The following is a 14,135-nucleotide window of genomic DNA, read 5'->3' as shown; positions in this document are numbered from 1 at the left end:
TGACCAGCTCCCGATCAGCAATCATATAATTGCGGCCAGAATTTCAAACCTGTTAGAAATTCTGGTCGCCCCTCGTGAGGGTATCGCACCGTTGAAGCGGTGCCACGAGCCGGTTTAACACAACCTGTCACACTGCACGCACAAACACAGAAATGGAAATGAAAAAGACGAAGTAGCATGGCAGTGCAGTGTGTGATCTGGACACAAGCGATGGAAGCCCAACTTGTAGAACGTTGGGAAGCTCATCCGAGCCTTTTCAATGTGGCCTCACAAAATTATCACGACCGCAACAATCGTGAAAAGAGTTGGATGGACACTGCTGCTCAATTGCAGCTGTCTGGTCAATGCTTTTCATTAGCAAGTTTGCAAAGTTGATGGTGGTGTGTGTGTGTGTGTTAAAGATAGAGAGGGAGAGACAGATTTAGTGTTATAAGGTTCACGTTGTGGACGCACAGTGTGAGCACTCAGGTCGCATCAGAGCATCGGGCCGCATATTGTGAGACAATGCATCGTGACCTACGACCTTCTAACCCAGGGGTGGGCAATCTCAGTCCACGAGGGCCGGTGTCCTGCAGGTTTTAGATCTCACCTTGGGTCAACACACCTGAATCACATGATTAGTTCGTTACCAGGCCTCTGGAGAACTGCAGGACATGTTGAGGAGCTAATTTATCCATTTAAATCAGCTGTGTTGGTTCAAGGACACATCTAAAACCTGCAGGGACACCGGCCCTCGAGGCCTGGAGTTGCCCACCCCTGTTCTAACCCCTTCGATTCAATCATACAGGGTTGAGCAGGAGCTGAATAACGCGACTGAAAAAAAATCACACAGTATATGCACAGCTTAAGGGGGACACTTCGGGTCTTCTTGCAGACCGTGGCCAAATGGTAACACATCCAAATAACTTTTTTCTCTAGTCAACTGTATCCCTCTATTTTAGTTGAGATAGCTCATGTCAAACATTTAAGAGTTTAGACTGTTTACTGCGAGTTTTCCTACAATTAACACAAACACAAATATCATCTGGCTTTTAGTATCGCAATATATTGTATCGTCTCCCCTGTATTGTGATACATATTGTATCGCCAGATTATTGCCAAACACACGCCTAACATTTACACTGCAGTCTGCCTTTGGTGGCTTTTTTGAGCAACTGTGACATTCATCAGTATAACTGACAAACAAAACAACAACTACACTACACACTAACTATAGACTCCAAACACGCTAAATGTCACAAAACTCTTAAATGCAACATGTGGAACACACAAATCTAACTGGTTAACATAAAAAACATTTTAGCTGGAACACTGGAGCTGTGAGCTCGGTACACTCTGTCAGCTGACTGTTAGCTGAGCTTGCAACATCTCCAAAAACATCAGAGCACTTTTGCAAACATGTTCTATTTTGACCAGCTGACCAGATGTGAACTTTACGCCACTACATTCACACAAAAAAAGGGTAATACACATTTCCTGTAAAATTAAAGTAACATAATTACAAGGAACATTTTTATTAATCAACTTTATGTAATATTTATTATGTTTCGTGCATTAATTAAAAATTCACGAGCTTTTGCTATTAAGTATTAAACCAAACATGTGTAAAACTGTACACAGACAGAGACTCATATCTTTACATATTTGGCCATGCAGACAAACTGCTTATAAATTGTTGTTTTGCAGTCATGTTTGTGTAGCGCTGCATGTTGATGTATATATGCCATATGTGGGCTCAAAGACACGAAGTTGACAGGAAATGTGGTTGCTAAGCTGCTGCTATGTGCGCTGAATCTATATATGGCTAAGGCAGTTGTGAAGTATAAAAAGGGCTGACATGGAAATCACTGATCTTTTTTACTCTTGTCCCTTGGCTTTCTTTCATGGTCCTTTTTGAGTGATCCTCAGCTCGACACAGGTCAGTCTTTAGACTTGTTATATTTTAACTTTGATTTTATGTCTCTTTACTTTTGCATAATCTTTTACTTGAGTGTAATAAAACTTCAGGTCACGATTAACTTTTTCATCCGAGTATTTAAAACAATGTTTATATTTAAAAAGATGTTAGTTTGTCCAATTTCTCATGAGTGCAGATGTGGTAAAAAAAAAAAAAAAAAACCCATATTTTTATCATTTAAGTACAAGTACATGTGCTTGGGTTAAAATTAGTGTAGTAAACTTTGAGATTAAACTGATTCAACTTCTTTACTCAAAAGTGAGGAAAATAAAATCTCTAAAATGTACTTGAGTGCATTTTAAAGCCTATTTCTACAATCTATTTTGGTGCAAAGCTAAACAAACCTCATTACTAATATAATAAAAAATATAAAGAAATTAAAACTTTATTTAAACTTAAATTATAATTATAATGAATATAATATGTTATCTTTTGTAACACAAGTAGAGAAAAACAAAGTTTTAAAAAAGTTCTATTTGCTGTTGTCAACATTGTAAACAGGCCAACTGACCTCAACACCTAAATGTTTGACGTTTCTATTGTGAGCTCCAATAGATGTGGCAGACATGGCAGAAACACATCAGATAGAATGATGCAGTGGAAGTAAAACCTGGAGCTAAGAAATTAGAGTGCTAGTCAACTGGTTCAGGTGCAGCAGGTGGGCTGATCCTCCTAATTGCTCACAAGTATTTGGCTGCTTCACTTCGTTTGTTCCAAAAAAAAACATGTCAGCTTTTAGATGCATGTTGACTTTTTACTTTCCTAACATGCCTATTTTTCATATTTTACTTGCATGTATCATATACAGTCAACTTTACATAATATCTGTTTAAACAAATATTCATCTTCATTCAAACTGATCTTACATGCAGCTGCTGTTCATTCACCCATTTAGTTTATTAACTTATAGCAATTAATCTGACATTTCAGAGAATTTCCTTCCCTGAAGATCTTCATTGATCCCTGCGTCAGAGAGCCGACTCCCACCAAACACTGCACTGCACAACAAATCACTCTGCTAACTGAAGAAAGAGGTAAAAGTAATACATCTTTACCAGTTGTTGTTTTGGTTCATCCAACTGGGATCATCCAGTTTGTCATATTAAATGTGTATTTTAAATGTGTTTTAATGTGTGAGCATGTTCAAATGGTAAAACGTTTCAGAAATAAACAAACAAACCGACTATTTTACTTACAAATTCCAAAACACATTGCTAGCATGAACTGAACTTCCAAAACAGAGCTACCTAAATCACCTAAATTACACAATTGAAAGCATATGTGTATTGTTTGTGTATTTATACACAAGCACTCATATATATTCAAATAATTAAAAAAAAAAGTTCATTTACTTGTTATTACCACACACCAAATCTGGTCGTTGGTACTTGCTGGCTTGTGTAGCCACGAGGTAACAAAAGCTCAACACTGCCCCCTAGCATCCTGGAGCACTTCTGTTGTCTTTTGTACGTACTTTGTCTGTAGGGGTCACCGTAAATATACTTTTATTTATTCACTCCACATAAAATATAATAAATAAATAATTTATACAAAAATCAACTATTCACATTTCAATTTTTAACTGTTTAAATTTTCAGCTTTTTTCTTTTAAACTAATTTAAAGTGAAACAACACAAAACACTGCAAACCACAACACAATTAAATATAAATTAAAATATGAAAACAAAAAGAACATGCATATTCTCTGTCATATGGGCCTGCATGAATAAACTTTCTGAATCCTTTATCATCCACAACTGAAAATAGTTGTGGATGATTACTATACCTTTCTAATGTGAAGTTGTTGTCTCTGGCTCTCTTTCTCTCTCTCTCCCTCCCGCTCTGTTCCTGTGCTACTGAGAGTGTAACTACCGCCCCTCCCCCCTCTGCCCAGCGCAAAGCACAAGGCTCGCGTGCGGAGTGAAGCGGGAAGAAAGTGGGAGAGAGGGTGAGAGAAAGAAAAAAAAAAACACAGCTTGCGATAAGGAGCCGGCTCGCGTCGTTCACGTCAAAGATCCGGCTCTAAGAGCCATTTTGTTCGCGACCAACACATCACTTCTCTGCTCCTCAGATGCAAAAGGAGGGGAGAAAAAGCTCAGCAACTCAAACTCCATTGAGCTATAAGATACCGGCATGATCTTGGGAAAATAGGCAGCATCTGGATGTAATACGACCTTGTGGCCATCAGGAGAGAACTGTGTGCAGGACGGATGCACAGACAGCGCATGAAGGTCACCCACTCGCTTTACCGAAGCCAAAGCGAGAAGTAATGCAGTCTTATATGAAAGAAATTTCATATCCACAGACTCAATGGGTTCAAACGGGGGGCTACAAAGGGCCTCCAGCACCAAAGACAAGTCCCAAGCAAGGACACTGGACTTAAGCACAGGTCTCAGCCGGCGAACCCCTTTCAGAAAACGTATGGCAAGGGAATTTGCACCTGGTGTCACCCCGTCAAAGCTAATATGACAAGCAGATATAGCTGCTAAATAAATCTTAATTGTCGTAGATGAAAGGCCCTTTTCCCACAGCTCCTGTCAAAACATCCACAATAGAGGTCTAAGAAGCTTGGAAAGAAAAGCGTCTGGACTTCTTTAGATTGCTTGAAGATGTTTCACCTCTCATCCGGAGAGGTTCTTCAGAACTGAAGAAGCTTCTTGACTACGATGACCTGGATGACTGAGAACCTTCACAGACATATCCACAATAGAGCACTGAAATGGGAGAGTGTGGCAGTCCTGGCACCATTGCTCGAAGGCTCGCCATTTGTAAGTGTACAAGCCTCTAGTAGATGAGGCCCTAGCGCTCTGAATTGTCGCTATCACACTAGGTGGCAAACCCTTAGCAATCAAGTTTAACCTCTCAGCAGGTAATCATGAAGGTGCCACAGATCCAGGTGAACCACTTCTCCTCCCGCCTGAGAGAGGAAGTCCCTGCGGAGAGGAAGCTGCCAAGGACCCGCTGCTAGCAGGCTGATTGTCTCTGCATACCACGGCCTTGTGGGCCACCAAGGGTCCACTAGAATCAGAGAGAGGAACTGCCAACGCACTCTCTCTAGAACTGGAGATATCATTTCCACTGGGGGAAATGCATACAGGAGCACGTCTGGCCATTGGTGCGCTAGTGCGTCCAAGCCCAAGGGTGCATCGTGGTCGATTATGGAGAAGAACAGGGGGCAGTGAGTATTTATCCTGGAAGCAAAAAGATCTATTTGCGCCTTGCCAAATAGATCCCAAATCTGAGCCACTATTAAAGAAGACCCCCCTTGGGCTCCCTCCAAGGAGCTAGCACGCAAAGACGTGGTTACCTTTCTGTTGATTGTTGATGTGTTTCTATGCACAAGCACCCTGTGATGTTAATGATGGCCATGTCTCTTAATTTGAAATGACTCCCACAAAGATACATTTTTGTTTTTAATGTGCTTTAAATTCTATTAACAGCTCTCTGATATACATTAGCATTATAATATTAGGGAGAAAACTGGCCGTCCCTGTTCAGTCATTAATAATAAATAACCTCTTAGTTCACTTGCCTCAGGTCTGCTGTGTTCACGACATCAGCGGAGCGGGAGGTGGCTTACTGGGCTTAAGCCCGGGTTGTTGTTTCAGAAGCCCGGGGTCTTTTGGAGTGTAATTTGTTTCATAGTTAGATGCCTGACTGACAACTGTGTAAAACAAAAACGACACACAATATTCGAAGCACATAGCGCACAGTCCTAAATTCCCCCTAATTTCGCTATGATCCGAGCTCAGGCACTAGTGATGTGCGGATCGATCCTGAAATATCGATTCCTCTGATACCAATCATTTATGTTCTAGAATCGATTCTCACACTAAAATATCGATATTTTAGTAATTTAGAGTAAATTTGTAGTTTATCATTAACAGGAACGCAGTGGAAAGAAACTATAACATTCGGATTGTCTACATTCAAAGGAACTAGGAAGGAAGGAAGGCTGTATAAATGTCTCGCAGCCACTGGCGTGCGCACTCACAACAATGGCTGAGCGTAATTGGAGTCATGTGCGGACGTATTTTACCTCCACAAACAGCTGAGATGTGGTTTGCGATACATGTGGCAAAAAAGTGCTCCAAGAGTGAGGTGTTGTGGCCACATTGAAAAGGGCTGTGGGGGGTAAATACATTTTACAGGGTTTATTTATCGGATAAAATACATTAAATGTCACCATTATTATTGGCCGGCCCGGAAACAGCGGGAGTGTCCAAATTCAGAGGCTGCTTCCACCTGAGGACCCGGCCTTCGCGGTCTAAAGAAAGCCGGGTATACGTCACGAGCTCCCTCGGTGGAGTGAAACTGCCGTCTGCTCCTTGCTATCTAAAATATAACCGGGCGCTGACGTAAACTCTCGACCGTCTCACACTTTGTTTAATCATTTTCTGTTTATTCAGTTGTGTGAAAACCCCGGAGGAACCCTCCCGAGGGATTAATAAAGTTAAATTTAATTTACTCTCTCACGGAGTCCTTTAGTGCTGCAGGCAGGCAAGGTGTTCAAATAGCGCACAACTTCAGTTTTTTTATTTCTATAAGATGAACTCTGCATTATTAAGTGATAAGAACAAGTAATCTGATGTCCTGTAATCATTATGATGCTATAATTTGAGATACAATAAATAAAATAAGTTTTTGTACAAAGTATCGGTATCGGATCAGTATCGTCGATACCACCCTGAATATTACTTGGTATTACTTGGTAAAGGAAATCAGTGGTATCACACATCACTATCAGGCACTAGCTGAGCAGAGGCGGAGCCAGACATCAGGGCTTTGGAGCCACGCCCCCTCCCACCATGCCAGTAGGCCAAACAAAGCACACGGAAACGTCAGCTATGGTTGTAGGTACTGTGTTGTCGGTTGCAACGTTAGATCACACAATAGGGAAGGCAAGAAGCTGGAAAATGGGCTCTCATTTCATCGTTTCCTCTCCTGGAGGCAACGGGAGGGATCTCATGTATCCGATATTACTAAACGAAGACGTCAGGCTTGGATTGCAACGGTGAGACTCGGACAAGGCGAGTGCAACGAAAGCGAAAAATAGCACCCAAAAACATACAAAATTGCGCTCATTGTACGCTAATCTGCACATAACTTTCAGATGAATCACGCACCTGGAATACTGGTATACATTTACCTTATGTGTATACACTAATTTTATCTTACAGGCTTTCGTTATGCAGCTGCAGAGTCTGAAGGTGTGCCCCGTGCAGAAGTAATCCCGTCGTTAAGTCTGACGTCACTAGCCGTTCTGGGCCTAAACTCCGCTGCAGGTCCATATATCAAACGATCACTATGGCATTACTGAGAGTTGAAAAACTGTCTAAATTCTTTCATCTTTAATAAAATGATCAGCGTTCTGCTCTACCAGGTGTAACAATTGAGTTTAACATCCAGGCATCCATGAAAACGGAATTTATTTATTTAACGGAGTTAGAAGTTAGCAGGAAGTTAGCTCGCTAGCTTCTATCTAAATACAATATAGCATGTCCTGACTGCGGGGTTTTGGAAACAAATTAAAACGTACAGCTCTGTTATCACTTCCAACATAAATGAAGACAGAAAACTAAACAGCAGTGACGTTTGTAGGGTTACTGAAGTTTGGCTAGCTGGTATATGATGTGCTACGTGACCGCTAGCGACACAGCTATGTTAGCATAATATAAACAAGCTAACTTTTTTCCCACTCGATAAAAGTTAATGTGAGTGTTCTCGGTGGTCAGGAACAAATGTAATCGCATGGCAGGATACTGTAAAAGGACCAAACTTCAGCCAGGAGAACAACTGAGATAATCCATCCACAATACGAGGTTAGTTATTCACATACTGCTGCATGGGCTGGGCTGTAGTTACATCCTAAGGTTTTAAAAACTGAGCTTAAATAAATAATTAGCGGTAATAAAAGCTGAGGGAGGTCAACAGTGATCACTGACTGTTTTAGGAGCTTTTTGAGATTAAATAGAAGAAAATACAAAACATTAAACATGTTAACAACACAAAAGCCATATTAAACGCAGACTACTTTAGGCCCGGAAGTAGGATTCGTCACGTGATCACTTAACGACCGGATAGATGAAGATCTGACAGAAGACCAACAACAAAATCACCATGTCACGGAGGCTGTGGACAGGAGTTACTCATATCATGTGAGGGTGAAGACACAACACTGCTTGATAGGAATGTTAAGGTGTGCTGTGTTTTGGTGAACATGTGCCCCACTGTGGTTGTCAAACCAGGGCCAAATGAAACTTGCTCTTGTTGAATATTCATAAAACTGCTGTGTTGCATGTACAGTTCATTGTAAATAATTGTACTTTCTGTAAAGTGGTTTCAATAAAACAGAAATTAAAAGTATGTTTTGTTTTGTTTTTTTATTCAAGATCTGTTCACATGTACTTAGCAAGTACATGTGAGTGAGCAAGTACAAGTACACATGAAATGCAAACTATTTACATGGCAACGCACAGCTGGCATCAATCGTGAATCGTTCATCTAGAGCAATTTTGGGGGCAGCTGCTGAGGAGAAGTCAATGTTATGTGCAACCTCTGGCCCTCTGATCTAAGGGGGACTCTTTGGTCTTCTTCCAGTCCTTGGCCAAGTGGTAACACATTAAAACAACTTGTAATTACAAACGATTGTTTGAACCGAATCTGTAAGTGTATAAAAATGGCTTAAAATGGTTTACAGTGAGTTCCTTGGACTTTCTGTTGTTCTAAATATTGGTCAATCCAACAAGTGCTTTTAAGCTAATCCTTTTTACGCTTCGAAGAGAAACTAAGCATATGCTTAAGAACAAAAACACCTTAAATGAGAATAATAGAAATTTTCCTTTACAGCTTCTACTCAAGTACAATCAATAAAGAAAACCACAGACTCTTTGATGTTTGTTTTGAAGAAAAAGTAATTTCCTGTAAATGTTTATCTGTGTGAGATTTTTCAGAAAACATCAATTTTGTTTAAACGTGAGATACATGGCCTATTCTTTCCTTGTTCTACTTTTGTCTCATTATTAATCTGATTACTGTGGAAGACAAGATGGAAATATAATATTCTCATGTTAAAAAGATAGAAAAAATATTTTATTACCCAGAAATCTAACTTTTCATGCCTTTGAGCATAAACATGAGCAGCAGCGCCCTCTGCAGTTTGTGTGTGGAAGTGCAAAAGCTTACAGCACCTGGTATTCCCAGGCGGTCTCCCATCCAAGTACTGACCAGGCCCAACCCTGCTTAGCTTCCGAGATCAGACGAGATCGGGCGTGTTCAGGGTGGTATGGCCGTAAGCGAGGGAAGCCCCCTAGAAAACACCTTTTATACTTGGCAAATGTCACACAGTTTCAAATATAGTATTGTGTTAAATTCCATATGTTACAGCGAAAGCATGCAGCTATTCGTTGTTAACGGTAGCTTCAACACTGAGCTGCAAAAATACTTTTCCCACAATAACATCTCCATAATAACACACGTTAGATTATTATAGAACCGTGTGTTTTGTAATTCAAACGTTTTTGTCGTTTGGAGACTTTAACTTCTATATAGAAGAGAAAACGTGTGCGTGTGTCGCTACAGCATGTATAAAAATGCTGTTTCTGAGCTCTGCTTTCGCTTACGGCCATACCACCCTGAACACGCCCGATCTCGTCTGATCTCGGAAGCTAAGCAGGGTCGGGCCTGGTCAGTACTTCGATGGGAGACCGCCTGGGAATACCAGGTGCTGTAAGCTTTTGCACTTCCACACACAAACTGCAGACGGCGCTAAAACTGTCACTACTCCTTCCTGTAGTCTCTAGTTTCCTCCTGCTTTCCTTGAAGCACAAAAGCGCCTCGCTGATCATTTCCTAGATGCTAATCAAGGAATATTTAAGTTATGTTTCCTTTTGACAGTAACTACTATAAAACCTAAAGCAGCACCTCACTGTCAATAATAGATTAAATGAACAAATCACATTACTATTGCAGAGTATAACATGGAGACATGAAGTAAGTTAGAGAAAAAAATAAAAACAAGAATTTAATATAATTATAAAAAACAGAAACAGTTTTGGTTTATAGTTTACAGAAAAAGATAAAACACTGCGTCATATTCATATAAATGCACCGATCTGACAGACTTGCACAGGGTACAAAGCAAAGGAAGTGTTGAGTTCATCTGCATGGAGCCTGAATGACCGTCTCAGCAGATCATGTATGTGGCATACGGCCAATACTGGACCAATGAGCAAGCTTTACCGCATCCCTGTCCTCTCATCTTAGTATTCATACTGAAGTTTGCATGTTGTGGAGTTTTGGGGGGGTTGTTGTTGTTTTTGGCTGTCATATTTTCCTTTTTAAAAAAACAGCACCTTGAAATATAAAAATGTGCTCGACAGTCCTGCTACTTTAACCACAAATCATTTCCTGAAACTCAGGAAAGCGTCCCTGTTGCTGAAAATCTCACATCTTCATCATATTTGGAGGAAGTGGCTTGCAGCTCTGGTCGGTAAGATGTTTCCCTGGAGGAGAGAGAAGGACATTTGAGAGATTGATGACTCACAAGAGTCTAATCACATCAGTGCAACCAGTGGTTACTTATATTAGTTTATTAATTAGAGATGAACCGATCTGATATTACGTATCGGTCCGATACTGACGTAAATTACTGGATCAGATATCAGAGAGAAATAAAAAATGTAATCCGATCCATTAAATATCACGAAAGCATCTCTCAAAACTTGCGACACGGCGTAACTCAGCTCATAACCTTTGCACGTTGGAGCAGTATGCGTCACGTGATAGAGAGGCTTTGGCGTGCGAGATCTGTCGGCGGTCTGGTTGAGCAGTTGGAGCCTCGCTACCAAACCGGCATTTCATCTCCGAGAAAGTTATCCCAGAGAGAAGTAAAGCAAGTGTGTAAGTTCATCTCTGAATATTTGTAAAGCATTCCCACGTTAAGCTTAACAACCGATATATGGAACGACTGCCTCTTCTCTCTTTCCAAAGATTCTTTCTTTTGTTTTCAATAGTTCTCATCACGCTGATTGATGTCCAAGGGGTCTCCTTTCCCATAAGTTTGATTCTAATTCCTACCGCGGTGATGTTAAATTGGGGTGAAACGTCATCATAACAGCTTTGACTGACAGCTGCAGTCACGGAGAAACTTGCGTATCTCTGTTCGCGAATAGCAGATAGAGCGTAGGCTCTGAGAGGACGCCCAGCGTTTACGCTACGAAAACACGACCCGATGTGTAAATCAGATCCAACTGAATGTCCATCCATCCATTCGCTTCCGCTTATCCTTTTTCAGGGTCGCGGGGGGTGCTGGAGCCTATCCCAGCTGTCATAGGGCGAGAGGCAGGGTACACCCTTGACAGGTCGCCAGTCTGTCGCAGGGCTAACACACAGGGACAGACAACCATTCACACTCACATTCATTCGCACATTCACACCTAGTGACAATTTGGATTATCCAATTAACCTATCCCCACAAGCTAACTGAATGTCATCAGAACATATTATATTATGAAATTTGTTTTCTTTTACTAATAAGTCGAGGATGAGGATTTGGAGAAACATTGAATATAGAAGTTTTCTATCACTGATGATCAGTTTCAATGGTTGATTGTAAACTCACTTTACTAGTCCTCCTTCTTTAATATTCCATCCAGCAAATCAGCCCCGGAGCATGATCCTACCACCACCAGGCTTAACATCTGGTACAGTGTTCTCAGATTTCAAAGAATCACCTTTGATACACCAAACATACTGTTGTCATTGTGGCCATATAGCTCAGTCATTGTCAAGTCTGCCCATAAAGCTGTCTTTCCAGAAGTGGTTGGGATCCTCAGTTCACAGTAATAAGAAATTCCCTCTGATCTAAGGGGGACTCTTTGGTCTTCTTCCAATCCTTGGCAAAGTGGTAACATATTAAAACAACTTGTAATTACAAACGATTGTTTGAAACGAATCTGTAATAAAAATGGCTTAAATGGTTTACGGTGAGTTCCTTGGACTTTCTGTTCTAAATATTGGTCAATCCAACAAGTGCTTTTAAGCTAATCCTTTTTACGCTGCGAAGAGAAACTAACACTTGTAGTCAGCCATGATCACTAATGAGAAGTTAATAGGGCTTGTTGAGTTATGAGGTGCAGAAACTTCAGCACCTCATATGAAAAGATTTGACTGTGTGTATGCTTTTGGCACTGTGTGCATTTGAGAAAATCCAAAATAAATTCAAACTTCTTTTTGAAAGCTGTTTTATAAATTTCAGTGGTATATTATTCATGCAATAGGGAGTTGTCTTCTCCAACTACTGGGGCTGAAATAAGTTCATCTAGTTTAGAAACTTCCACTGAACAGTCTATTATAGTGTCAGAACTAAGCATGTGCTTAAGAACTTAAACACTTTAAATGAGAATAATAGAAATTTTCCTTTACAGCTTCTACTCAAGTACAATCAATAAAGAAAACCACAGACTCTTTGATGTTTGTTTTGAAGGAAAAGTAATTTCCTGTAAATGTTTATCTGTGTGAGATTTTTCAGAAAACATCAATTTTGTTTAAACGTGAGATACACGGCCTATTCTTTCCTTGTTCTACTTTTGTCTCATCATTAATCTGATTACTGTGGAAGACAAGATGGAAATATAATATTCTCATGTTAAAAAGATAAAAAAAAGATTTTATCTAACTTTTCATGCCTGTGAGCATAAACATGAGCAGCAGCGCCCTCTGCAGTTTGTGTGTGGAAGTGCAAAAGCTTACAGCACCTGGTATTCCCAGGCGGTCTCCCATCCAAGTACTGACCAGGCCCGACCCTGCTTAGCTTCCGAGATCAGACGAGATCGGGCGTGTTCAGGGTGGTGTGGGAAATATATATATATAATACATATATATACAGTGGGGCAAAAAAGTATTTAGTCAGCCACCGATTGTGCAAGTTCCCCCACTTAAAATGATGACAGAGGTCAGTAATTTGCACCAGAGGTACACTTCAACTGTGAGAGACAGAATGTGAAAAAAAAAATCCATGAATTCACATGGTAGGATTTGTAAAGAATTTATTCGTAAATCAGGGTGGAAAATAAGTATTTGGTATCTGTATTTGGATGATTTTGTACCTGTTGATCTCATTTCTCACATTTGGAACATGATTTGCTGTGGAGCAGATTAGGTTCAAAGGATAACTTGACCCTTGATGTTAGCTGGATAAGACAGCGTTCTGCTTCATAGTAGCCATGTGGGGGACACAGCAAACATGTGGAAGAAGGTGCTCTGGTCAGATGAGACCAAAATGGAACTTTTTGGCCAAAATGCAAAACGCTATGTGTGGCGGAAAACTAACACTGCACATCACTCTGAACACACCATCCCCACTGTCAAATATGGTGGTGGCAGCATCATGCTCTGGGGGTGCTTCTCTTCAGCAGGGACAGGGAAGCTGGTCAGAGTTGATGGGAAGATGGATGGAGCCAAATACAGGAAGAAAACCTCTTGGAGTCTGCAAAAGACTTGAGACTGGGGCGGAGGTTCACCTTCCAGCAGGACAACGACCCTAAAGATGAAGCCAGGGCAACAATGGGATGGTTTAAAACAAAACATATCCATGTGTTAGAATGGCCCAGTCAAAGTCCAGATCTAAATCCAATCGAGAATCTGTGGCAAGATCTGAAAACTGCTGTTCACAAATGCTGTCCATCTAATCTGACTGAGCTGGAGCTGTTTTGCAAAGAAGAATGGGCAAAGATTTCAGTCTGTAGATGTGCAAAGCTGGTAGAGACATAAGGTGAACCGGATTATAAGGAGTACTGTCGATTTCCAGAAACACCAAAGGACTGATTTTTAGAGTGCCTTATTTTCCGAAAAACACAGTAATAACATAATAAAAACGGGCACTCTGATAGGGGGAAAACTGAGATTTCAGTAAAGCTCAGTCTAAAGCCCTTTCCTAATGATTTCCCTGTAACATTAGTCCTCGAGGACCCCGTCACAGCAAACTACTGTGAGCGCCACCAGACAGTTAATGAGACAAAAACGAGACGCTCTTACAGCCAGGAGGCTGCTTAGAGATGAAGCTTGATTAATTTGATTGATTATCTGTGAATAAGTCTTGAGCCTCTCCTCGGTTCTGTACTGAGCCAGATGTTCTTCTTCTTCCTTTCTTTAGACTTTCTGAAGGTCATTTAAAGTT

At 40.7% G+C, this 14,135-nt stretch overlaps 2 non-coding genes and 1 pseudogene across 2 annotated transcripts; 1 reads left to right on the top strand and 2 right to left on the bottom strand.

Annotated features, from left to right (window-relative positions):
• Positions 1 to 9,135: 9,135 nt before the first annotated feature.
• LOC148096396 (5S ribosomal RNA) lies at positions 9,136 to 9,254 on the bottom strand. Its single transcript, XR_015717265.1, has one exon. It is a non-coding gene; the product is annotated as a 5S ribosomal RNA (ribosomal RNA).
• A 319-nt stretch (positions 9,255 to 9,573) lies between these two features.
• Positions 9,574 to 9,692, top strand: LOC148096395 (5S ribosomal RNA). Its single transcript, XR_015717280.1, has one exon. It is a non-coding gene; the product is annotated as a 5S ribosomal RNA (ribosomal RNA).
• Positions 9,693 to 12,702: 3,010 nt separating this feature from the next.
• Positions 12,703 to 12,821, bottom strand: LOC148096394 (5S ribosomal RNA; annotated as a pseudogene).
• Between the last annotated feature and the right edge of the window lie 1,314 nt (positions 12,822 to 14,135).

The sequence above is a fragment of the Neolamprologus brichardi genome, chromosome 23 (assembly GCF_056152115.1).
Source record: "Neolamprologus brichardi isolate AB-2024 chromosome 23, ASM5615211v1, whole genome shotgun sequence".
NCBI classification, from domain to species: domain Eukaryota; kingdom Metazoa; phylum Chordata; class Actinopteri; order Cichliformes; family Cichlidae; genus Neolamprologus; species Neolamprologus brichardi.
The sequence above is the reverse complement of the archived record's forward strand: the minus strand, read 5'-3'. Positions and strand labels throughout refer to the sequence as shown.